At 37.9% G+C, this 26,966-nt stretch overlaps 1 long non-coding RNA gene across 1 annotated transcript in view; it reads left to right on the top strand.

Moving 5' to 3' along the window:
* The first annotated feature begins 307 nt into the window (after nt 1-307).
* The window catches only part of LOC135984141 (uncharacterized), a 35,593-nt gene continuing 8,934 nt past the window's right edge, over nt 308-26,966 (top strand). The window contains exons 1-4 of the long non-coding RNA XR_010602048.1: nt 308-426; nt 17,600-17,754; nt 21,521-21,622; nt 22,940-23,024. This is a non-coding gene — a long non-coding RNA (uncharacterized LOC135984141). The remainder of the gene's footprint in view (nt 427-17,599; nt 17,755-21,520; nt 21,623-22,939; nt 23,025-26,966) is intronic.

A 26,966-nucleotide genomic window follows, 5' to 3' on the forward strand; every position in this document is an offset into this window, starting at 1 on the left:
GTTTGCTCCATCCATTCTGTGGAACTGTTCTTCAAAACACATAACCTAGATTTCATTGCTCCAGAAAAAAGCCTCATGAGCCAATGTACACTGGCTGCATAGTGCTCTAAAACACCACCTAAACAGGCACTGTGATAAATGAAGTGTGGGGAGGGTAGCTCCCTTTGATGGACATCCAGCCAGCCAGTTAGCTGTAAAATCCCTCTTGGTATCTTTTCTTTACTTGCCTTACCTGTAAAGGGTTAAAAAGTCCCCCAGGTTTAAAAAAAAAAAAAAGAATTGGGCACCTGACCAAAAGAGCCAATGGGAAGGTTAGAACTTTTTAAAATAGGGAAAGAAACTTTCCCTTTGTCTGTTGTTCTCTGGCCTGCAAGGACACGAAACAGCAATGCTATAAGCAGAAATGCTGTATAAGGTTTGAACCAGGTCTGAAAAAGTATCTTCCATACCTAAAAGAAATATTTTGGATAGGGAATGTTTAGTTTGATGCTATCAGGTTTATTTCTTATTTTGTCTCCTGGATCTCCTCTGTGCTAACCCTGGATGCTTTTGTTTGCTTGTAAACTTTAAGCTGAACTCCCAAAAAAGCTATTTTGTGTGCTTAATTTTTGTAATTGTTTCTTTCAAGATCTAGCAAAAAGTCTAAGTTCTAGAAGTATTTTTTTCCTTTTGTTTTTAGTAAAATTTACTTTTTTTTAAGAACAGGATTGGATTTTTGGTGTCCTAAGAGGTTTGTGCATATGTTTGATAGCTGGTAGCCACAGCTAGTTTCCTTTGTTTTCTTTCTCAGCTCTTTCCCAAGGGCAGGGGTGTGTGAAAGGGCTTGAGGGTACCCCACAGGGAGTAATTCCCAAGTGCTCCTTCCTGGGTTCAAAGGGGTATTTTTTGCATTTGGTTGGTGGCAGCATTTACCAAGCCAAGGTCAGAGAGAAGCTGTAACCTTGGGAGTTTAATACAAGCCTGGAGTGGCCAGTATTAATTTTTAGAATCCTTGCGGGCCCTCACCTTCTGCACTCAAAGTGACAGAGTGGGGATTCAGCCTTCACAGGCATGGACTGAAATAATAGAACAGTTAAGGAGAGACACATGGAAATTGAAAGAGGATTTTCTGAATAAAGATGTATTTGTTGGTTTATTTGCATGTTACAGCAGTTGCAGTCTTTGCCATTCAGTAATCATGATCAGCTGTGTTATTTTAAAGCTAGTTCATTTTCCAGATGTTATAAACTGCCTTCCAGAGTCCCACCGGACTACTTAGCTCCACTTTTGTGGCCCAGCTTTCCAGATAGGACCTAATTTAACTGCTCCACTCCACAGCTAATCCCAAAATACTGGGATTCCTCCCTTTTTTAACCCTGCCTGCAGCAGCACTGTAGTAGGGCAGGACTAATTAAATAGGCTTGGCTAGCCTCCAGGCTCCCACTCTTTAAAGAGGAAAGCTACCCTGTTACACAAGACAAAAGAGCAAAACATGTATTTTCACTCTGAGTGCCTTTTGAGAATAAAGAAAAGGACAAACAAAGAACAAATACAAGTCTCACTGAAAAAGCAGAGTGTTGTTCTCTCTGTTTTAACAGCCGCATTGAATTGACTCACAACATTATGCGCCAGCAGACAGAGGGGAAAATTAGATTGTTGAATATTCTATGTCGGCCTATGGCACATCTTGCACCATCACATACATTACTTTAATAAATTCCTCTAATCATCGTTATTATTTATTATTTGTATTCCAGTAGCATTCAGAGGTTCCCAGGTATAATTAGTGCCTAATTGTGCTGAGAGTTCTACAGACATAAAGTAAGAGAGATTCTCTTTCCCAAACAGTTTATTTATTAACCATTTAAATTAGAAAAAAATCCAAGAATACTAAGCTCTCAATTGTGATATCCAGTTGTTACTTTAATTAGTTTGTTACACTCAAAAATGTGTTTTCAATTGTTCTTACATCTCAGTCAGAATTAGTCAGGATGGAACAAGTTTGTTCTCAAGCTCAGGAAATGAACTACACAAAAAATCAATGCCTTGCAATTCTTACTAGAGTTACAATGGACTCTTGAACATTTCTTGCTTCTTTTTCAAAATTCAGCCTTTGCATTTCCAGATTGTTCCTTGCTGTCTTTGTAGTTTACTAATGGCACAATCCTGCTCCCCTTGGAGGCAATGGAAAAACTTCCTTTGATTTCTAAGGAAGTAGAATTGGATCCATATGCCACAGAAGGTACAATAGATGATACAGAATTTTCTTCTTTTGAATTATTTTCCCCCTGGTATTGGTTTAGCAAACATTTTGCTGTATGCAACACCGATACTAAAACAAAAAGCAGGAAGAAAACTCCCATACATTCAATGACACAATTATGGCAAACATATCAACTGATGCAGAAAATAAAATGTAACAATAATCTATTCACCACTTCAAAAAATCTTCCTAGCACTCCGTATTATTGGCGATATTACACCCAATATGTGCCTTTCAGTTTCTTAGAGGAACCTGGGGAAAAAAGAACATAATGTATATTAATTTAAATCTAATAGGCTGTCAAAAGAAAAGCAAAACTTTAGAAAAAATGCATTTTAAAATTCTTCAGGAAGTTGTTTGGGCTTTGAATTTTAGCTCTGAATGTTGTGACAATAGTTATCCTTGGTTCATATGATAGCTAGTTCCATAAACTTGAACTGGCTGGCTCCTGCAAAGTTTCTTTGTCCTGTGGTTAAATATTTCCCTGTATGGACAGTCATTTTCATTTTTCTAATGGATTTTAGTTGTCATGTCAGTTTGTGGTTTCTTATCTAGCTAGGAACAATTCCATACAAAGCTTGTGAAAATCAGGGAGACACTTAGAACCATAGGTGTACAAAGTGCTATAGAAGTGAATAAAAAGTCAAGATCCTTGTTCCTCCTTGTGAGATGCTTATAGTGATAAAGGATTGCCTCAAGGGACAGGCCAAAATTATTTCTTTTTTTAATGAAATCCGTGACAAAATGGAAGATTGCAACTTTTCTGTAGACAGTTAATTTGTTATAATACACAGACATTTGAGAGGAATCTGAACTGCAGACTTGTATTCAAAAGGAAAACAGAACAGCAGTCCAGGTTTATATATATTAACTGTCTGACAGAGCTTTATTTAGATTTGTATTTTTGCCTGTTTATGTTGTGATTGTGATCTTGAACCTGTGGAAAGGGGGATGTCAAACCAGTACAGAACATTCCTCACACTTACCTGGGAACTCATTGAAACTATTCCAGGTCACAAGTAGCCAGATCTCAGTGGATCTGCAGACTATTTGCTGGAATGGGGTGGGCAGATGTGCCACTCTGTGGCATAGTCTCCTCTGAAACAGTAGGTACAGTATTACATTCCTTAACATTTAGGAGAAGGAATTCTGCTTTGTGCCATCCACTCCTCACAGAAGAGGAACTTTCAAACCATTGCATAGCGCCTACAGAAAATATGCTGCTGAGGAGAAAGGGTGGCAACCTATATACAAGTTTGGGACTTCCTTTCTCCATGGATCTATGGATCTCAAACCTTCTGCTTTCTTCTCTAATACCAAAGGTCACCCCCCGAATGAAGGATTTGGAGGAAACGTTGCTGGTAACCCTTGTACAGTTTCTTAAATCTTCTATCCTTTAACAAAAGTGATATTTCATAAATCCTGAAGTCTAAAATATGGTGGCATTATAGTGGAGTTCCATGCAGTTGGAGGATAAGAAACAGTTTAAGATGGGCAATGGACTGATCTCGACTTTTGTCCTTCTTCCAAAGATGGTTTCCCAGAGTGCAGGACTGTTTTTGCCTGTTGCCACCCCACCTGTCTGGACCTCTTCTTCCATCTAAACTCCAAGAATTGTCTTCTATAAATTGTTAATTTCATACCATTATTCCTATCTATGTCTCCTTAAATGGTGATAAATAATCCCTCTCTTTTTATTCTCTATGTGTTACAAATATTTAAAATGTTTTGAGCCAGAAGTACAAGATAATGCAATAACTGTTGTTAACGTTAATAGAGCTGAAAGATCGTAGGGTGCTGAGGTGGGATTTTCAAAAGCACTCAAGCATTGGCCTCTGTTCCTATGGAAGTCAAGTAAGCCTTACTATTGTTTTCAGTGGAAGCAGAGCTACAACAACACTAAGACTTTTGAAACGTGTATGGTATCTATTTAATGATTATAAGGACAAGATGAGGACATCCATCTAGTCTTATTAGTTTAGTTTAACTTCTGTTTTAGCCTCCAATTTACCCTCCTTTTAAGAGCCATTGCAAGGCCCCCTAATGCAGGAATTAAAAAACAAACAAACAAAAAACTTTTCTTCTGACTACACCTGTGAAAAATAAAATAATCGACAAAAACCTTGTGAGTTCATTCTGTGAGTTGCTGACTGCCCTCTGCTCCCATAAACATCAATGAGAGTTGTGGACACTCAGTATCATGGAAGACTGAGCCACAACTACCAACCACTGGAAGTATGAAAAACTGTCTACGAAAGGTTAGGAAGTTCACTCTGATATGCAGTATTTACTAAACCAACCAAACAAAAGCCCACCAGCCCTCCATGTTGTATAGTCTTGCAGGCATACTCCTGCTCCACTTCATTACACAATGGTGACAAGTGACAATTCTTTGGTGGTTCAGACACCTTATAATATACCTTTTATTATTTTTGATATCTCACTTAAACAATGCTGAGTAATTTGTTGTATTGTTATTCACTTAATTTCCCAGAAGTGAATCACTTAGTATTCATATATGTACAGCCACAACATTTTTTGATAGTAGTTCAATTCAATTATTTGGAAGCCAACTAAAAAAAAAAATCAAATGTTCCAAAATGAGCAGAAGTTTAGTGACTGTTCTTGAAACAGGCAGGGAGCAGTAGGTGGCTGTTACTGGCAGATTTCTAATAACACTGGTCTACAATTTTTGAGAAGTCGTCTGCTTCAGAGATAAAACGTGCTATTTATTATGTATTTTGAGGTGCTGAATTCAAATATGACAATTAAAACAACTGATTGGCTACTGTTTCTAAGATATTTAAGTTTTTACATTTTATGTCTGTGTATATTGTGTAGATAGTAGAGTTTTAATCATAAATTGTAAACCTAGGTCTTTTCATGTGTTTATGGTTGCTTTACATTATAATATTTCACCTGTCCTGTTTATGTAACACTTTAAAAATCAGCAAAAGGGTTATATAAATAAAATTTATTATGAAACAAAAGGCAAAAAACTATTCTGTACATAGTTTAGTCCTATTCAGTGTCTACTCGGCGCTTCTTGGCTTGTCTCTTGTATTCATTAAATGGAGCATCTCTTGTCACTGTCCAGCAATAGTCTGCAAGCATTGATGGGCTCCATTTGCCCTGATACCGTTTCTCCATTGTTGCAATGTCGCCGTGCTCGTCGCTCACTCCTCCGCAGTTTGGTGGAAAAAAATCTAGATGAGAGTGCAAAAAATGTATCTTTAGTGACATGTTGCAACCAAGGCTTTTGTATGCCTTGAGGAGGTTTTCCACCAACAACCTGTAGTTGTCTGCCTTGTTGTTTCCATGAAAATGTATTGCCACTAACTGGAAGGCTTTCCATGCAATCTTTTCCTTGCCACGCAGTGCATGGTCAAATGCATCATCTTGAAGAAGTTCACGAATCTGAGGACCAACAAAGACACCTTCCTTTATCTTAGCTTCACTTAACCTTGGAAATTTTCCACGGAGGTACTTGAAAGCTGCTCGTGTTTTGTCAATGGCCTTGACAAAGTTCTTCATCAGCTTGAGGTGTAAGGGTGGTAACAAAATCTTCCTGGATTCAACAAGTGGTGGATGCTGAACACTTTTCCTCCCAGGCTCCAATGACTGTTGGAGTGGCCAATCTTTCTTGATGTAGTGGGAATCCCTTGCATGACTATCCCATTGGCAGGGAAAACAGCAGTACTTTGTGTATCCACTGATGTTGGTCATAGTTTATGCACCTCAAAAGTTGTTTCATGTTGTCATAGATTTCCTTCATATGGACTGAATGACCAACTGGAATTGATGGCAAAACATTGCCATTATGCAGTAAAACAGATTTAAGTCTCGTCTTCGATGAATCAATTAACAGTCTCCACTCATCTGGATTGTGAACGATGTTGAGGGCTGCCATCACACCATCGATGTCATTGCAGGCTACAAGATCACCTTCCATGAAGAAGAATGGGACAAGATCCTTTTGACGGTCACGGAACATGGAAACCCTAACATCACCTGCCAGGAGATTCCACTGCTGTAGTCTGGAGCCCAACAGCTCTGCCTTACTCTTGGGTAGTTCCAAATCCCTGACAAGGTCATTCAGTTCACCTTGTGTTATGAGGTGTGGTTCAGAGGAGGAGGATGGGAGAAAATGTGGGTCCTGTGACATTGATGGTTCAGGACCAGAGGTTTCGTCCTCTTCCTCGTCTGATTCAAGTGAGAATGATTCTGGTGCATCAGGAACCAGCAGTCCTCCTCCGTGGGGTACTGGGTGTATAGCTGATGGAATGTTTGGATAATGCACAGTCCACTTTTTCTTCTTTGACACACCTTTCCCAACTGGAGGCACCATGCAGAAGTAACAATTGCTGGTATGATCTGTTGGCTCTCTCCAAATCATTGGCACTGCAAAAGGCCTAGATTTCCTTTTCCTGTTCAACCACTGCTGAAGATTTGTTGCACAAGTGTTGCAGCATATGTGTGGGGCCCACCTCTTGTCCTGATCTCCAATTTTGGAGCCAAAATAAAGGTGATAGGCTTTCTTAACCATAGTGGTTATACTGTGCTTTTGTAATGCAAAAGTCACTTCACCACAAACATAGCAGAAGTTATCTGCACTGTTCACACAAGTACGAGGATTCTCTGCTCACTTTGGCTAAACAGAAATGTGTCCCTTTGCAAAATCAAATACTGACAAATAAGAGAGAATGACACTGTATGATTTCTAGAGCTGATATAGGGCAATTTGTTCAGCAGAGTGATGTAAGCTTCGTTATGATTGCATCATCCATGACTTCTAGGAATAACATGACGCAATTCATATCATGTATGACGCAATACCAGCTTCAGATTGCATCATTCATTGTTTTGCCTAAAAAGCAAGTGATTGTTCCTTCCTAAATGGAATACTTTACTTCAGACCATTTCTCCAGTTTGTCCAGATCATTTTGAATTTTATTCCTATTCTCCAAAGCATTTGCAACCCCTCCCAGCTTGGTTTTGTCCCCAAACTCTGTATGCCATTATCTAAATCATTGATGAAGATATTGAACAGAACCAGACCCAGAACTGATCCCTGTGGGACCCCACTCGTTATGCCCTTCCAGCATGTGAACCACAGATAACTTTTTGGGAACAGTTTTCCAACCAGATTTGCACCCACCTTATAGTAGTTCCATCTAGGTTTCATTTCCCTTGTTTGTTTATGAAAAGGTCATGCAAGACAGTATCAAAAGCTTTCCTAAAGTCAAGATATACCACATCTACCTCTTCCCCCCTATCCACAAGGCTTGTTACCCTGTCAAAGAAAGCTATCAGGTTGGTTTGACACAATCTGCTTTGATAAATCCATGCTGACTGTTAAGAATCATCTTCTAGATGTTTTCAAATTGATTGCTTAATTATTTGCTCCATTATCTTTCCGGATACAGAAATTAAGCTGACTGGTCTGTAATATCCTGGATTTTCCTTATTTCCCCTTTTATAGATTGGCACTATATTTGCTCTTTTCCAGTTTTCCGGAATCTCTTCCATGACTTCTCAAAGATAATTGCTAATGGCTCAGATATCTCCTCAGTCAGCTCCTTGAGTATTCTAGGATGTAATTCATCAGCCCCTGGTGACTTGAAGACATCTAATTTGTCCAAGTAATTTTTAACTTGTTCTTTCCCTATTTTAGTGTCTTCTGTTCCTGCCTCATTTTCATTGGCATTTACTACATTAGACATCCATCACCAACTTCCTTGGTGAAAACTGAAACAAAGAAGTCATTAAGCATCTCTGACATCTCCACATTTTCTGTTATTATTTTTCTCCCCTCATTGAATAGCAGGCCTACCCTGTCCTTGGTCTTCCTTTTGATTCTAACATATTTGCAGAATGTTTTCTTGTTACCCTTTATGTCTCTGGCTAGTTTAATCTCGTTTTGTGCCGTGGACTTTCTAATTTTGTCACTACATACTTGTGTTATTTGTTTATATTCATCCTTTGTAATTTGACCTAGTTTCCACTTTTTGTGGGACTTGTTTTTGATTTTAGATCATTGAAGATCTCCTAGTTAAGCCAGAGTGGTCTCTTGCCATACTTCCGATCTTTCCTATGCAGTGGTATAGTTTCCTCTTGTGCCCTTAATAATGTCTCTTTGAAAAACTGCCAACTGTCTTCAATTGTTTGTTCCCCTTAGACTTGCTTCCCATGGGATCTTACCTACCAAATCCCTGAGTTTGCTAAAGTCTGCCTTCTTGAAATCCAATGTCTTTATTTTGCTGTTCTCCCTCCTACTATTCCTTAGAATCGTGAACTCTATCATTTCATGATCACTTTCACCAAAGCTGCTTTCCACTTTCAAATTCTCAGAGTCATAGATTTTAAGGTCAGAAGGGACCAATATAATCATCTAGTCTGACCTCCTGCACAACACAAGCCACAGAATCTCACCCACCCACTCCCGCAATAAACCCCTAAACTATGTCTGAGCCATTGAAGTCCTCAAATCATGGTTTAAAAACTTCAAGGTGCAGAGAATCCTCCAGCAAGTGACCCATGCCCCATGCTGCAGAGGAAGGTGAAAAACCCCCAGGGCCTCTGCCAATCTGCCTTGGAGGAAAATTCCTTCCTGGCCCCAAATATGGTGATCAGCTAAACCCTGAGCATGTGGGCAAGACTCACCAGCGAGACACCCAGGAAATAATTCTCTGTAGTAACTCAGATCCCACCCCATCTAACATCCCATCACAGGCATATTTACCGCTAGTAGTCAAAGACCAATTAATTGCAAAAATTAGGCTATCCCATCATACCATCCCCTCCATAAACTTAACAAGTCTTGAAGCCAGATATGTCTTTTGCCCCCACCACTCCCCTTGGAAGGCTGTTCCAGAACTTCACTCCTCTGATGGTTAGAAACCTTTGTCTAATTTCAAGTCTAAACTTCCTGATGGCCAGTTTATATCCATTTGTTCTTGTGTCCACATTGGTACCGAGCTTAAATAATTCCTCTCCCTTCCTGGTATTTATCCCTCTGATATATTTATAGAGAGCAATCATATCTCCCCTCAGCCTTCTTTTGATTAGGCTAAACAAGTCGAGCTCTTTGAGTCTCCTTTCATAAGACAGGTTTTCCATTCCTCAGATCATCCTAGTAGCCCTTCTCTGTACCTGTTCCAGTTGAATTCATCCTTCTTAAACATGGAAGACCAGAACTGCACACAGTATTCCAGATGAGGTCTCACCAGCGCCTTGTATAACAGTACTAAAACCTCCTTATCTTTACTGGAAATACCTCGCCTAATGCATCCCAGGACCTCATTAGCTTTTTTCATGGCCATATCACATTGGCGTCTCATAGTCATCCTATGATCAACCAATACTCTGAGGTCTTTCTCCTCCTCTGTTACTTCTAACCGATGAGTCCCCAGCTTATAAAAAAATTCTTGTTATTAATCCCTAAGTGCATGACCTTGCACTTTTCACTATTAAATTTCATCCTATTACTATTACTCCAGTTAACAAGGTCATCCAGATCTTCCTGTATATCTCGGTCCTTCTCTGTATTGGCAATACCTCCCAGCTTTGTGTCATCCACAAACGTTATTAGCACACTCCCACTTTTTGTGCCAAGGTCAGTAATAAGAAGATTAAATAAGATTGGTCCCAAAACTGATCCCTGAGGAACTTGACTAGTAACCTCCCTCCAGCCTGACCGTTCACCTTTCAGTATGACCCGTTGTAGTCTCCCCTTTTACCAGTTCCTTATCCACCTTTCAATTTTCATATTGATCCCCATTTTTTCCAATTTAACTAATAATTCCCCATGTGGAACCATATCAATGCCTTACTGAAATTGAGGTGAATTAGATCCACTGTGTTTCCTTTATTTAAAAAATCTGTTACCTTTTCAAAGAAGGTAACCAGTTCCTCCCTATTTGTCAAAATCAAAACTAGAACAGCTTCTCATGCCCATATTTGGGAGCCACTTTGCATCAGAAGATATCGGGGGAAGTGTTGAATGTCAATTCTGATATTATAAAAGATGCCATTACCATTAGGCACTAATGTCTGCATTCTTCATAAAAACAAAAGACTATACAACTGGTAATCAAGTCAGATTTGTTAATGCTGCATGCTCTGATAATGTGGACATATTATACACTTGAGTAGGGTAGGAAGAGGTCAATGGCCTGGTCTGGAGATAGGCACTAAAGGGACTCACTTGTCAAAACCTACTGCTAGTATCAAGCCAGGTGGGAAGGCCATCCAGATGGATTTAATAAAAGGGAGGGAGCAGACTTTAGAGGGGACTGTCCTGACAAAGGAACTGGGGCCTGAGGCAAAGAAAACCTAGTGGCTGAGCTGAACAACCAAGCTTGGGAAGAAGGCTTGGACTAGATTTTATGTTATCTTATTGTTTATTAGTAAAGCCAGACAACCGAAGCAAGATCAATTTTGACCCTACCATAGGACATGTGGATTGAGTCTTAAATCAGATGGGAAAGTCACATGCTCATAGTACTGTAATGGCAGCCAAAGTCAGCTCACTCCAAACTGAAATTGTCTTCAATCACTAACAAATATGTGGTTCAATTCTAGGATTTAATCCCAATGGGGGGGGGGAAAAGTCTAACCGAAAGTTATGTAGAGGTTGTATAGTGAGTGTTTAAATCACTTCTTATTTTCTATTTCTGTTCTGTTGTGGGGTTTTTTATATGGCTGCTACATTTTTATTATGTATGCTGAGGAATGAAGAAGTGGATTCTCCAGCTACTGAAGTCTTCATCTCAAGACTGGATGCATTTCTGGATGATGTTTTAGTCAAATGCAAGTTACTAGGCTCAATGCAGGAGTAACTAGGTAATATTATATGACCTGTGTTATACAGAAAGCCAAACTAGATGATCTGAAGTCCCTTCTGGTCTTAAAAGTCTATTAATCTATGTGAATGATTGTCCATCTTCAGTTGAGAAAGAGGCACCACTCCCTAATTTGCTTCTCCGGTTTTAAATCAGATTAGAGGAATAATTATTTATACTTACTAAGTGTTTTGTGATGGTCTTCATTTGATCATTCATTGCTCTTTGTCAGTGTGCAGAGAAAATTTCTCCTCATTAGGAGGCTATAACAAGGTTTCACAGATCATCAATCCAGTGTTGAGCAGAAAATTCTATGAAGCTAATGTGGAGCTTTTCCATTAGTTTCACCAGAAGTTAAGATCTCATTTAATAAAATGTAAGTTTCTAGCTCTTATGGTTGCAAAGAACACCTTCCAAATGTGACTAAATATTAATACAAGGCAGATTCCTTGGGACAGATCCTCAACCTATATCAACTGACTTTCCTGAGCCAAAGGATTGAAATGATAAATTAAAGTACGACTGATTCTTGACATTGCAGACTGATTCTTGGAACAGTACAGAGGTGGACAGTCTAACGCCCAAATGCTAGCTCCAGAGTGCAACCTGAGCAACAGGACTGAATGCAGGGCAGTTCTTCTGGGGTTGGAAAAGCAATTTTCTCCCTCCTTCATATACAATCAATTCACAACAGCAGAGCTGCCCCATGGCTGCTACTCTAGTGTCAGGGAAGGAATACCTTCATCTCTGCTTGTGCCATCCATTACACTGGGAAGAAAAGCTGGTGGATGGCTATGCTTTCATATTCCTGCTGTACAGCATCATGAAGGGACTCACTATGGAGATAGGATCTGTGCTTAGTGCATAGACGTCCTAAATCCTGTGCAGTGGAACTACACTCATTCTACTCTGAGTGGGTTGAAGAAATAGCAGGATTTGCTATCAGTTGTGAGGGCTGGAAATAAAAGCTTAGATTCTGGTCAAGGAGTAGATACTGAAGGTAATTGCACACCTTTTAACTGTGTTTGTGCAGCACCTAGTACAATAGGTCCCTCAGCAGGATTAGGAGCCTTTGAGTATTACTGTGTTATGAAGGTTTGCTACTAATACTACTCCAGTAGAACCTCAGAGTTATGAACACCTTGGGGTTGGAGGTTGTTCATAATTCTGATAGTTTTGTAACCGAACAAAACACTATGGTTGTTCTTTCAAAAGCTTACAACTGAGCATTGAATTCACACAGCTTTGAAACTTTACTATGCAGAAGAAAAATGCTGCTTTTAACCATCTTAATTTAAATGAAACAAGCACAGGATGTTTCCTTACATTGTCAGTTCTTTTTTTAAACTTTCCCTTATTTTTGTTTTAGCTGTTTACGTTTAACACTGTACTGTATTTGCTTTTTATTTTTTTTTCTCCTCTCTTCTGCTGGACCCCTTGGTAGTGGTGTATATGAAATTGTGTATCTATGCTTAGGGTTAGAGCTGGGGAAAATATTTTTCAGCAAACAAGAATTTTGTCTCCAAAACTGCATTTTTTTTTTAGGGAACTGAAACTATTCATGAATTTGGGTTGAATTTGGGGAATAGTTTCTGCCAAAAAATTAAAATTCAGATTTTTTTTTTTATATTTTTGAAATAAACCATTTTGTTTTGTTTGACTTGAATGTTTTTTTTTGTTTTTTGTTTTTTAATTTTGAAGAGAAAAGCTGAAAGAAAATCAGTTTCAACTAGAATTTTTTTTTAAGTTTCTCTATTCAGTCACTTAATCAAAAATTCTTCACTCAGCTCTGTGGGGGACATATGTAGCATTCCTCCAATGTTCATTTACCTTCCCATGTTGTTCATGTGTATATGAAGATTCCTAGGGAAAAAAAAAAACATTTGTAAATAGAGGTAGAATTGAGTAAAATTTTCACAACAAAATGTTATTTAATCCAAATCGGCTTGGTTTTGAGCTCATGAAATATTCATGAAGTGTGAATTCTCTTTGAGGTAGCTGGTGGGAGGACTTTGTACACAAGTGTGGTGTGTCCTGTCCCAGAGCTCCAGGACAGTACTGAGGCAAGAACAGCACAGCTAACATCAGATATTGTTTCCTGACACCTCTGGTGTGTCTGTCAGCAGAAGACACTTCTGTATTAACAGCTCAAGAGGGATTGATGGTCAGCATTAACCATCACAAATAGCTGTGCTTTATCCAAGCTGCCCTCTGTCTACTGCTTAATTGGAGTGGGAGTTTAATGCCGCAGGTGCAGTCATGACTGACAGGCAGCTTTGCCTGTTCAAAGGGAACACAAAGAGCCTCACCTGATCCCTCTAGGGTGCTTCATGAATGACAGTAATAATGGGAAATAATCAAGGAGAAGAAGTAAGACAAAGGCCATTTTAGAGAGTTGATCTTCCTCTCCTCACCTCTTTGAGGGTTCTGAGAAATTCTAAACTAAAGAACATAATATCCTTCAGGAATGTCAATGGTGAGATAACTACGACCACAATCTGTACAACTGTCTTAAACCCTGCTAACAAGCCCCTGCAGAACTAAACTCCCCAGTGTGTCTGAAACATACAAAAACACACTCTATAGTCCAATCTGTGTTAAGGACCAGACAAAAGGGCATTTCTTCTCTCAAAAGTCTGTCAATATATCTCGGGTTTGGAAAAAAAAATGTTAAAACTAAAGATATATTGTTTATTACAACTCTTTAGGAGTTGTAATAAACAACAAGATAATGTCATTTATTTTAAACCACATAGGGTATGTCTGCACAGAGGCTGGGAAGTAGACATACATACAAACACTAGCTCTGCTCGAGCTGGCACACTAAAAATAGCAATCTGCTAGAGTGGCACAGGTGGCAGCTTGGGCTAACCACCTGAGTACAATACCACCCAACCCCCTAGGTATGTACTTGGACAGCTAGGTAGACATACCCACAGTGATGGAAGAATATCCACAAAGTCTTGTGCTTCCGTTCATTTCTCCTTCCTCTGGGTGACTTCAATATCTTGCCACTGGCCTGGATATTTTTTTTTTCTTTTTCCTCTTAGCTAGGTTGCGGGGGAAAGATTCTGTTTTCATGTCCTTGCCTGTGGAGGAAAGGTTTAGCCAGCTGTTAGACCTGTAACTATGGAAGCTACCTTCATCCCCCTCATTCATTATCACTTTTCCCTGGCCTCACTCCTCTCCTAACATGTTCATAATAGCAACATAGCCAGCTCTGGCATGCAGGTAAGCCACAGCTAGGGATAAGGTCCTCATCTCTCCCACCTCTGACAGCAGCCCTTTTGTATACCAATGTGTATATATTGTTATTCATGGGTGTATAAGAATAGATACCAAGTTACTTGATAGGAAGGTTAGTCTTATGGCCAGGTATTGGCCACAGCCTGGAGAGACATAGGTTCAGTTCTTAACTATATCAGACTTCTTATGTGACCTTGGACAAATCATTTACTTTCTGTGGCTCGGTTTCCTATTTATTAAATAGGAATAATAGAACTTGCCTTCTTCACAGAGGTGTTATGAGAAAAAATATAGTAAAGATTGTGAGGTGCTCGGATAATGCATAAATAGACTAGGATAGGAATGCACCTCATATAAATAGCCTAGGATAGGAATGGCTTGCAAATGAGATTATAACATGCTATGGCTATGGCAATGACTATGCTAATGACTGTGTTAAGCCTCTGAATGGACCGCGTGTAAACTCAATGTTTCTAGAAATCTTAGCAGACTCAGAGTGAGCAAAGTGTTTGTGCAGTAACTAAAAGAGCTGAACCTTCTCTCCTGACGCCTGCTCTGAGTGCTTAAACATTATAGCTGAGTTTATGTATTTCTTCACAATATCCCTGCCTTGTAAGTTAGTTTTTATACTTATGTTAATCATGAAAATCATCTAAACAGTTTTCTGCTAATAAAAGCTATTTATCCATCCACTGGAATCTATCTAATGCCATATGTCTACATCTATATGGCAAATAAGCTATTAGGTTTAACTATATTCATAGGATATTCTTAGTAAAAATGGTGCTCTCCTTTCACTTTTATAGCTCCTCCCCTACTGTTAGCGGTTCCACAAGAGGCCTATGAAATAATATCACTAAGGAATAATTGGCACTATATATCTATATATATTTAAAAAATAGAATAAGGATATTATAAAAGGAACAATCCTAAAATAAAGTTATTCCTGAGTGCACAAAGGCAGCTGCTGTATTGGCACTTGCAATCAATTACTGTACTATAAGGCATTCATTCCTCTAGAAGACTCTATTATTTTGAAACATAATGCAAAGTCACAGCAGGCGTCATACTGGTGGGCTGTGCATATTGTATCTAAGCCAGACTACAGAGCGTATTAGACAAATCAAACTCTGTGTGTATTCTTCAACAAAGTCAACAATCTCTATATATCACTTCAAACCATTTTACCGGATCTCATTGTCAGGAACATGACATTCATTACCAGGAACTAAACCCTTCATTAAACAGTTTGACAAAGTCTTTAAAGCAATACTCTAGTATAAACAGAAGAAGTGGAATTAACTTCCAATGGTGAGCTTTTAAAAGGAATTTATATATATACACATTGTGTAATATATATATAATACGCTATGGCTTTATTGTCATATATGTGTGCCACTTGGTGTAGTATTTTATTCATATACATAGCCATGTACATAGAAACATTAATTTAAATCAGTGACTGTACACACTTGCTTTTACTATACTACAGAAATTCACTAATCTGAATTTAATTAATCTGTTCTCGTTATAATTCACAAAAAATGTCAATCTCTCCCCATCTCTCAGCAGAGATGTTCAGATGTTGTGAGTTCTCATATTAGGAACATTTCCTTATTTTTACAAAATATACTATGGCACATCTACAAGTGTGCTATGAAGTATTAGCACAGGTAATTGAAACTAAATTATCATTGATAAAATAAATGATGAACAAAGTGCATTTTGTAACATCTGCCTGATTTTGTGTGTACATATACTCCCTAATTTACAAATTTAGACTCTGATCCTGCAATGGCTGTCTAAAGTGAAACATGTGCATAACTTTCAATATTGGGGATTTAAATAATTCACAATGGGTTTCACAGTCATTGGTTCAAATTAATAAGCATACAAATAAAAACTACACAAAGTGGCACACATGTATGACAATAAAGTCATTAACTACACGATCATTTCTCAAATAATACAATATCATATCATACAAGATGGATATATAAATTGCTGAGACATGTGATACATTGTATTTTTCAGGGTACAGTATTGCCTCACCTATGTTCTGCTCACAAATTTGTCTCTGATAAAACCAACCTTCAAAAAACAGCGTCACCATCAAATATTAAATTTTCTCCCAAAATTATGCTGACGTGGTGCTGAGGCACCATTAACCCCTCATCAGGATTAGTGGAATGATATCATATAAGAACCGCTACGGCTAGAACTTTCCAATGAGACTAAAAGAAGTTGCTTGAAGGTTCCAATATATCAGTCTTAAAATTGCCACATTATTATAAACAGAAAAACCATTCTACATAGTTGTAAAGGTTTCTAAAATGTCATAGTTATGATTTTCCTTTCCCTCTTGTTTTTATTTAGCTGGAAAGTGGTAGTCAGATCTGAGAGGCAGAGGGATTTGAAAAATAATATCAATAAAATTGTTAAAGCTCTTTACATCGTTACTAATATTTGTCTCGGAAAAATATGTGGTGCATACAGACTACATAATGACGTGACATGGTTTAAAGGATTTAGTGGCATTCATTTGGGATGACCTACATAATTTTGTCATGATTTCACTACTTGTAAGTAATTCAGTCTTCCTAAACTCATGGCAATAAAACTTTGATAGCATACTACTCCATTACATCTCAATTAGTAAGATATATGGGCTTCATTCTGGGCTGCTTGTGTAAAGTGAGCACTGCAGCTGCAGTTCCACAGGTAATTCTGGTGCAACCGGCTATATTGTTCCATTCTGAATGTCTAGAAGGTTTTATACCAGAAATGCACAAATGCAGACAGGAGCATCTTTGGCTAACAATAGGCTACACCCTTATTCCCAGGTTTATTCTCTGGGCTCAACAGATGAATGATACAGTGTAAAATTTCTTTCAAATGAAATAGCTGAAAACAGAATAAGCCAATTTAAAAATGAGAATGTGTGTGTGTGTGTGTGTGCATAGCTATATAATATCAAACAGTCATTCATTTAACATTTTTCCATTCTCTTCCTTATAGCATCTAACCATTTGGCATGTCTGCAAAAAATCCCTTTCTCTCTTCTGCCCAGCGATGTCATGCATGCTTAAATAAATTAACTCTAAGTATTAAAAGAGATCATTTTATTGTAGATTAATGAAAAATGTTAGAATTAATTTATAATTTGTCTTCCCAGACCAGTAATGTCTATCCAGAGCCAAATGCCTGCAGCTTGCTTTAGTTTTCATTCTACGGTAAGCCATTCACATTCTTCCAAATTCATTTTCAGAATCTAAGTAGGTCAACCATATCCAAGACACGCCGAAGACTGTCACCTAGATGCTTTGGAAATTAAATGGGACAACCCTGTGAGTCTGACACAAAAGACACATTTTTGGAAAGTGGGAGTTGCTTCCTTATGAGAATTTCTTTGCCGTGTTTAAGGTTAGTGAATGTATTTATGATTTCTACGGCTTTCAGCATCCTTTTGCTCAGACAATGTTCCCAGGTGTTCTTAAAGGTCTTTCTTATGCCCTGTCTCTTCTTACACTATTGAATTTGGTGAATTTATCTAGTTTAAAGTTCATGTATTATGTATCTATCTTTCTGAGTGGTAATAATGTTGAGAAGTTTTAAGAAAAGAGGAAATAGAATAATGTATTGTTTTCAGTATGACACCTCTGGGATGCAAACAGTTAAGTTTAAGTCAGGGGTTCTCAAACTGGGGGTCAGGACCCTTTAGGGGCTCATGAGGTTTTGCATGGGGGTGTCAGCCTCCACCCCAAACCCCACTTTCGTTCCAGCATTTATAATGGTGTTTAATATATTAAAAAGTGTTTTTAATTTATAAGGGGGATTGCACTCAGAGGCATGCTGTGTGAAAGGGGTCACCAGAACAAAAGTTTGAGAACCACTGGTTTAAGTTGTGTCATACTCTTCAATGTCCTCTCCCGTACCTATTTATGGCATTTGTTAAAATATTTTTCATAATAAAAAGATAATGTGGGGGGGAAACCTGTTTTCAGAAGTTTATAGCTCTTACCTAAAATTCCCCCTTTGCCAAATCTGGCCAAGATCTCACAGTTCAGGATCAGAGCTCTGAGTTATAAAATGTAGAAGTTAGTTAGGGCATAAGCCAGCAACTGTGTTCCACCTTCTCAGCATACCTGTTCATCAGAAGCTTCAGTCTTTCAGAAAAGCCACCCCAACCATATTTATATTAAGGCATAGGGACAGATCCTCAGCAAACATCTCTTCATCTCTTCATTGACTTCAGAGGACTGATTGTAAATTTACAATGGCTGAACATGTAGCTCCAATAATCTAGCATGTATAATATATATTCATCTTTTTACTATAGCAGACATAGAAATATATATATATTTCTATGTGTGTGTGTGTGTGTATGTCTAAATCTGTAATATTAAAAAGATTAATAATCAATATTAAAAATATAAAGAAAAGCTATTGTATTTACAGAAAGTCATAGTTATACATTTTTTATAGTAAAAGTAATATTTATATAATGCTATATACAAGGAAGTGTATAGTTGCTGGAGGAAACATAACTTTAAATATCCTGCCTTTTTAACCATAGTGTTGCATTAACATCTAGTATTTCTTTTTGTTTTTACTTTTCTTTCTATTTTAAGTTGTGCAATGAATACGTAAAAAGATTATTGACGCCCATACTACACACTTCTGATGTCCAAACTTTGTTCACAGGAGTTGTCAGCAATGAATTTTGACAGGAACACTTTGTGCAGAATTTAGAAATAATGAATGTAGATTCTGAACCAAACTTTTTTCAGGTTGGAATCCATTGGGGTTTGGCACAATGCCATTTCTGTGAGGAATAACACCACCAAATCCAGGGAGATTGTCATCTCTCACCAGACCTCTCCAGGGGAGAGAAGGGAAAAGCTCCTCATCATGGACAACCTGAAAGAAAAGGAGGAGAGATTGACTTGACAAAAGAGACATGCACTTGCGCAAAACCAACAAGTTGAAGAGCTGACATGGTCATTCCACCACTTCTCTATATATTTCTTCAACACTTGCACTATTATTGTGCCTAATTCTGCAGTTTTTATATTTCAGTTCTGGCTTTCTGCATGCTCATGGCTGTGTATAATTTTATAATGTTGGTGCTGGCTTTGTGTATGTCCCATGCTCTGTGTATTTTTTTTTAATGTTGATGCTAACTATACAATACTTAATTGAACTTTAAGTAGCTTAAGATATTTGAATGAACTTTAAAATACTCTCAGATCCAGAGTGACTCTGTTTAGCAACAAAAATTGGAATATTATCCAAAACCTATAGAATCAGAGTTCCAAAAAACTCTTGTCCAGATTCTAATGCCCTGACTCACACTGAGTAGTAACTTTGTCAACAGGTGAGTCTACTGAAGTTAACATGAGTTAAAGTGGAAGAAATTGGCCATCTGGTGTTATTTACAATCCCAAAATAGCTCCCTGTCTCTGTAATAGGCTGAACTATGGGTATTTAAAAATCTGGATCCAGAGCACAACCATGTGCCTGCAATCAGAAAATGTACAGACTGTTTCACTCTAGGGCCTGCTGCAGTGCTAATCTTTCCAAAAGACACACAGAAAGGGAAAGGAGGCATTTTGGCCCAGATCTCAAAAGTATTGAGGACCCTATGTCCTAGTGGGGTCTAGGCACTTCAAAATCTTTGAGGATCTGTGTTTCAGATACTCTGGTGATGAAGGTGATATAAGAATCTATGTAGAATGGAATAAGCATGGCCCTATGATCTGCTCTCTGCACAGGTGCCCACAGCTGCCCTACAGTGGAAGAACCCATATTGCACCTTTTCAAAAGGAATAGTTGTGCCCAGACTCCCTCCATCCTCCCAGAGAAAGTGTGCTTGCCTCTAGCACAATGCTTATGGGACAGGCCACTGAAGTAGTCTGTCTGCCGAGCCCCATCCCTGAGAGCTGAGGGTAAGAATCACAATTAAGCCCACAATAAGCAGAAATTTTAATCACTAATTTCATAAAATGCCAAAAACCTGTTAACAGAACTCACTTATGGGCTTCAAATGTATTCAAACATAGCAAACTCCATTTAATAGTCTAGATTGCTTTAAAAGACCCGCAACAATGATTAAATGTTAAAACAACTTCTTTCCAGGGAGTTTGTCATGGTTTAAAATATTAGTGTTCTGTATTATGAAATAACTTGAGAAAATTATGGGAAGGGTTAAAGCCCTCAATGATTTATCTAATAAACTGCTAATAGATTAATTATTCATTCTATTGTGTTAATGGATTTTGTTATTGGATAATGGTGCCCTAATTGTGAATGGAATAATAATAATAAAAAAAAACCACAGCTTACTGGCAGGCATAAGAGAGGGAAATCACAAACAGAATAGCGGTCTGAGTGCTGCTGTTTGAGATAATTATGCACCTCAGGTCAAGCAATCAGTTTTGAACTTAAGGGCTGCTTATCTATTTTTTTTTCTTTTGTAAGGGAAGTTTTATCAGGGGTTGTTTATACATGGATTTTGATTCTGGTTATGCCTTTCAGAATGTTTGGGTATGAAAATGTGTGTATGAGAAAGAGAGACTCTATTTCATGCTACAGTATTTGTGCAGTTATTTGGTTGCTGGCAGTGGCAGAAGGAGAAAAAGAATCATTTTGGCAGAATAGTGATCAACATGGGAATCTAATACTATACTGATCTTCTAATTTTCAGGAGATAGTCTGGGGTGGAGAGAGTTTAGATTTATTTTTTATATCTGTAATTTGTCCTAATCTTTGTTCTGTACTTTTTGTCTTTGTTCTAAAATAAATGTGAACAGAGAGAGAAAATACAAGACTCAATTCCAGGACTATTAGAAAAATCATACAGATATTTTACAAGCTCTGTATTGAGTTTTCAACATAAATTCTACATTAGATGTGGATATTTCTTTTTCTAAAATAGTTAGACAAAATACAGTAATGTATAAGGAGATAGTGGGACTAGTTGGTCTCTTCCTTTTCTAATTTATTTAATTTTTTAAAAAAATTAGAAAAACACTCTAATGTTTTGCAAATCCTGCGTTCAATATATTCTTTCACTTTACTTAAATAGAACATATTTCAATTGTCCTGAAAACAAGACATATTCTATATCAGACATATGGGTATTTCAGAAATCAGTGCTATTTTACATTCCTTCTCTCTTCTTTTGCAGAATATCTTGCATGGGGAACAGTGAAATCTGTACATTGCTTCCAACAAGGAGTATAACTACCCCAAGTGATGAGGAAACAGACCATCTAATGGAATCTGAAATGTATGTGCATGGGATTTTATATATATACATATATATACACACACACACACACACACATTTGCAGATAAAAACTATATTACATTGTACATCAGCTTGACTGACTATACACTAGTAATTTAGGGGTAAAAAATACTATGGGGCTCTTGAAATTGTTCCCCAAACAAGTAAATTAATGAAACTCTATGGCCCATATTTATACAAGAAGTTAGATTAGATGATGGCTTCAAAATCTATACATTTATGAAAAGTATCACAAAGCTAGGTAACTCAGAATTAAAGATAAACTTGAAAAAGAAATTCCGATATGTTAAGGTATGGAAGTACATGGTTAATTCACTCAAACTATCCTATCTTTGTCCACTAGTGATGTTATGCAATAACAATGACATTATAGTGCATACTGAAGTTTGCAATTCCAGGTTAGTTTAAACTGATTTTTTTTTCTGCCAAACACTATCCACCTGTGATATCAAAATATTACTCACAGTAGACTGCAAATCTGTGATCTTCCTTCTCCTTTCTCACGTAATCTGGTATCAGTGAAATAGTTAATGAAGATGTTGCCGTTTATATTGTCATCACCTGGCATCTGAAAGAACACTCTGAGATTAATGGGGAAGTTGTCTGAGTTGTTGATGTAGTCTCTGCGCAGCATTCCACTGTTTACCCCTGTTTCAGGTTCTCAAGATTTAGTCTGCAGTCATAAAGGCATAGAGATTTACTGTAAAAATAAAAAAGAAAAGTTTGGATTCTGGTTAAAAAATAGCCAGCTTAAAATAAAATAAATAAAAGAATAGTCTTGAGACCCAGATCCTCAAAGGCATTGAGATGCCTAGCTCCCATGGATTTCCCTTTGAGGATATGGGCCTGAGTGACCAACCCAGGGTGACCTAGCCCAATTTGAGCCCTGCCTATCACCATCTACAGAAGGTCAGTTCAAAATGCTTTAACCATCTACACCTGACTGTAAAATTATCTCTTAGCCATCTGTACATACTTTACTACACAGAATGAGAAGAGAGATTTTTGGCAGATGTATTAAAGCTTCTCAGTTAGGGGAAAAATATTTTCTGTTTGAATATTTCATAGTATCTTGCTTTTCATTTTCAAAACATAATTGAGTTCCATGAGGGATTTGGAACACCTTCACAGTATAATAAAAATCACTAATGAGTACACTAGACAGGAATGTTATTTATTCAAATACCTGCTTCCTGCTGATCTGCTGGAATGACCAAACTCTTGTTTGGAATATGTCTGCCCATGTGGGACTTCAGTGTAAAAAATAATAATAATAAAAAATTCTTCCTATTTCAGATATGAAAGTGTAAATATAATACCACAGTACAAAAGACTTCAACATGTATGAAAGAACTGAGTAAAATCTCATTGGTTCCTGCAAGTAAGGATATTTATTTTTTAAATAATGTTAGTGATAAATGGTTGCAGTGTTTGCTCTGATTAGATTTAACTTTGAATAATTCAATATCTATTGAAAATCAATGGGAATTGGGCACTTTTAACAGGGTGGCTTGCCCATGGGCTGAAGAGCCTGAGGCTAAACCAACCCTGATTATGAGATGAGCCTCCCCTGAAGGGAATTAGATGCTTTAAGATAAAAGGTAGCAGGAAGCTGCAGAGCTGTGACTGGTGGAGGGGGAAAAAAGAGTAAGGAAATAAGGCCAGAGCGGAAACTGGTGGCTTCAGGTAGAGCTTATGATTTTAGATGTTGTTAGATTATTTTTTTGGTTAAGGACTGACTGTGTATTTAGTAGATGTCACAGTGCTATTCAAGAACAGGAACCCAGCCTTCCATGATGCCTGAGCTCGAAAGGTAGAGAAATATGCCCCTATGGCTGAAACCTTGAGAGCTAAGGGTTACCAGGTCCAGACACACACACTGATAGTCAGAGCCTTAGGGTACGTCTTCACTTACCGGAGGGTCCGGCGGCAGGCAATCAATGTTCTGGGATCGATTTATCACGTCTGGTTAAGACGTGATAAATCGATCCCGGATCGATCCCGGAAGTGCTCGCCGTCGACGCCGGTACTCCAGCTCGGCGAGAGGAGTACGCGGCATCGATGGGGGAGCCTCCGTGCCGCGTCTGGACCCGCGGTAAGTTCGGACTAAGGTACTTCGAATTCAGCTACGTTATTAATGTAGCTGAATTTGCGTACCTTAGTCCGAAGTGGGGGCTTAGTGAAGACCAGGCCTTTGGCACATGAGACCCCAATAACAAGTGAGTGCTGAGAGAATGCGGAATCGGTCAACATTACACTCGGCTGGTGTGGCAACTCATGATGTCGGACACCATCAGGTGATCGAGGGACATCTACATAGAACACATCACTGGACATCAGCAATGCCAGGAGGGATGAGCTGGAGTGCTGATGAGAAGCGCAGTCAGGAAAGTAACAAATATTTTCCTCATGGACTGTATTTTCTAAATGGACAACCAACCTAATTCTCATTTACTGAGGGACAATCTCCACTCAATATTTTGCTTTCCACAACCAAATCCCTGTATAACTTTTCATGAGTATTCAGATTCTAATATCTAAACTGTATTGTTAAATCTATTCACCTAAATTTGGGCTATTGCTGATTATGTACTCTATGTATCATATGACTTTTAAGAAACTAACTTTGTATTTGTGGATAATCTAGCACTATACCCAGATGTGCAGACACTCTTTTTCCAACCTATGTATTATATTTTTTTAACATTAGTTTTAACAAAATTTTAACATTTAAATCAACCCCAAAATGGGTGCTATAAACCTCAACAAAGACTCTCTGCAGTGCCTAAAGGACCTGTAGGAGGGGGGCTACTATAGGCAGGGCACTGCAGAGGCACCCCAGACTGCATGGGGTTGCTTAAGTGGCCACTGCTAGAGCCCCTGGATCCCTCATTCTCCTTTGAGAATTCCAGCTTTTAACCTTTAGTCAGCAAAACAGTTAAGCTTGTGCTTAGCTAAATCAAAACCTTGTTGCTTGTGAAAGTGATTTGCTAGCACTAGATCCTTACAGGCATAATGTATGCAAGTGCTGCATACTGATTTTTTTGTGTGGTTATGCCAATTTTCCTCACTAGTGACTGGGAAAATCTATTTTATTCCAGTCTGGCCTTTTCCAAGTAAAAACTACCAGAGATGATGAAATACATGGTGATTCTGTAATATCAAGTATACACTGGGTAGTAGATTAAATGAATCAAGCTGTGGGCTAATACAGGAAGCTAATGTATGAACCCACTGTACTACCTAGCAACTATTTTGCAGCATTTTTTTTGAAATTACAGTACATGGTTACTTAGTGAGTCATTAGCATAACTCAAGCCTGAGAGGGTTTCAGTTTAAAGCTGTGTTTTACTTATTCTAGTTCAGGTGTCGTATAAACTACCTGAACATAGTTGTTAGAATATAAGGACATTTAATGATAATATTACTTTGTACTAATTAGAAGATCTCTGCTAACTTGGTGCAAATACAAAGTATCAAGATTTTTTTTGATATTACACTCTCTGACCCTGTTGAAATCTAACTGCTACTATCTAATAAAATACTTCCATTATTGTGAGATTTTTCTCTTTGCTGTGAAAGCACTGCTTGCCCTTTAAGAATTGTGCTGCCTCAGAATATCAGTTGTGCTGAAATACTTCATGCTGTAATGAGTTCATTGTGAACTATAATAAATAAGAATGCATCCCACAAAGGCAACTGGAGGATGGGGGTGGGGGGGAGGAGTAAGTATGATCCAAAGATCAAGAGACCTGTAAATTGTCAGCAGATTGATGATACTCTATCCCCTGCTTAGAAACAATCTTGCCAAGAGCTGAACAATGAGAGGATAAACCTTGAGTGTTGTGGTTTAATATAGTTATAAATGTAAACCATTTTACAGACATAATGTCTACTTGATGCAATAATCTATTAATTAAACACATAGATAATAGTTATTCAACACTCAGCCATGAGCTTTGTGTGTCATCATTCATGGTCAAATACTATTCTACTTATTTTTGTAGTCTTTATACAAACAGCACTTTCATTCTGTTAAACAGAATGAAAAAAGCCAAGGTCGATTCTATAGCCCCCAAAGTTAACAGACAAGCATTTTTAGAAACAATTTAATTTATTATTTATCCAGCAAGTAACCCCTATTTTATAAGTATAGGGAGATCAGACTGAAGAATTGTACCTCTGATTCTATAATAGTCTGTTTTCAAGATTTTCATGCTACAGTGCTTCCTTCTCTCCTTAATTACTGCTCCTTGTTGCTAAAAAAACAAGTTACAAATTGAGGCAAAATTGCAAAACAAGTTTATTCTTAAATCTTAAGTGTTTAAAATATTCACTGGGTATTATAAAACACTAAATATGAAATACATAGTCCCATTATGCAGTGAACCACTGCTAGCAAGAGAGAACACAATTCCTCTGGTTTGAATTGTTTTCACTTATGTGGCCCTGTAAGCAGAAAGAAAAACACTCTATATAAACAAAGACAACGATGCAAACATTTTATTAACCAAAACAATTGAAAAGTCATTTAGAACATAAGAATGGCCATACTGTATCAGAGCAATGGTCCATCTAGCCCAGTATCCTGTCTTCTGACAGTGGCTGCTGCCAGATGCTTCAGAGGGAATGAACAGAACAGGGCAATTTTTGAGTGATCCACCCCTGTTTTCCAGTCCCAGCCTCTGGCAGGGAGAGGCTTAGGGGCACTATACAAACAGACAAATATGTCCCTAAGAGTCATGTATAGCAGTATTTTTGGCAGCTTTTATAAAATCAGGGCCACTGTTGCTATTGCCTGAAGCCTGAGAAGCTTGAAATTTGCCCAATCAGGAGCAGGGGTGGGATTAAGGGAAGGGTTGTAGCTTGGCAGCTCGTCAAAAAAGCAGCAAGAGTAATACAAAACACCAGCCTGACAGCAGCAAAATTATAACTCAGTTTTGTACAGTGCCTTCCATATTTACACTGTTTCTAAGAATATAGATTCCTCTGGCATAATAACTCTATAGGCACATAGAGCACTTATGTATCAGTCAACATCATCTACTCAGCCTTGTTCATATTAGAAATTGATTTTCACTTATCAGGATACTGAAGGTTTCCCCTTCCCTCTTTAACTACTACCAGAGAACTAGTAACCATCAAACCATCGTATCTTTAGCACTATAGCATTCCCATCATGTTCTGCAATGCAATGCCATTCTGTAATTTCAAATACTAGGCTTTATGATTCTAATTTCCCTTACACTGGTGTATTTTTTTCCAAATGTAACTCTACTGATTTCACAGAAGTTACTTTGGTTTACATTGATTTTCATGGAGA

Source organism: Chrysemys picta, chromosome 5, assembly GCF_011386835.1.
Source record: "Chrysemys picta bellii isolate R12L10 chromosome 5, ASM1138683v2, whole genome shotgun sequence".
NCBI lineage: Eukaryota > Metazoa > Chordata > Testudines > Emydidae > Chrysemys > Chrysemys picta.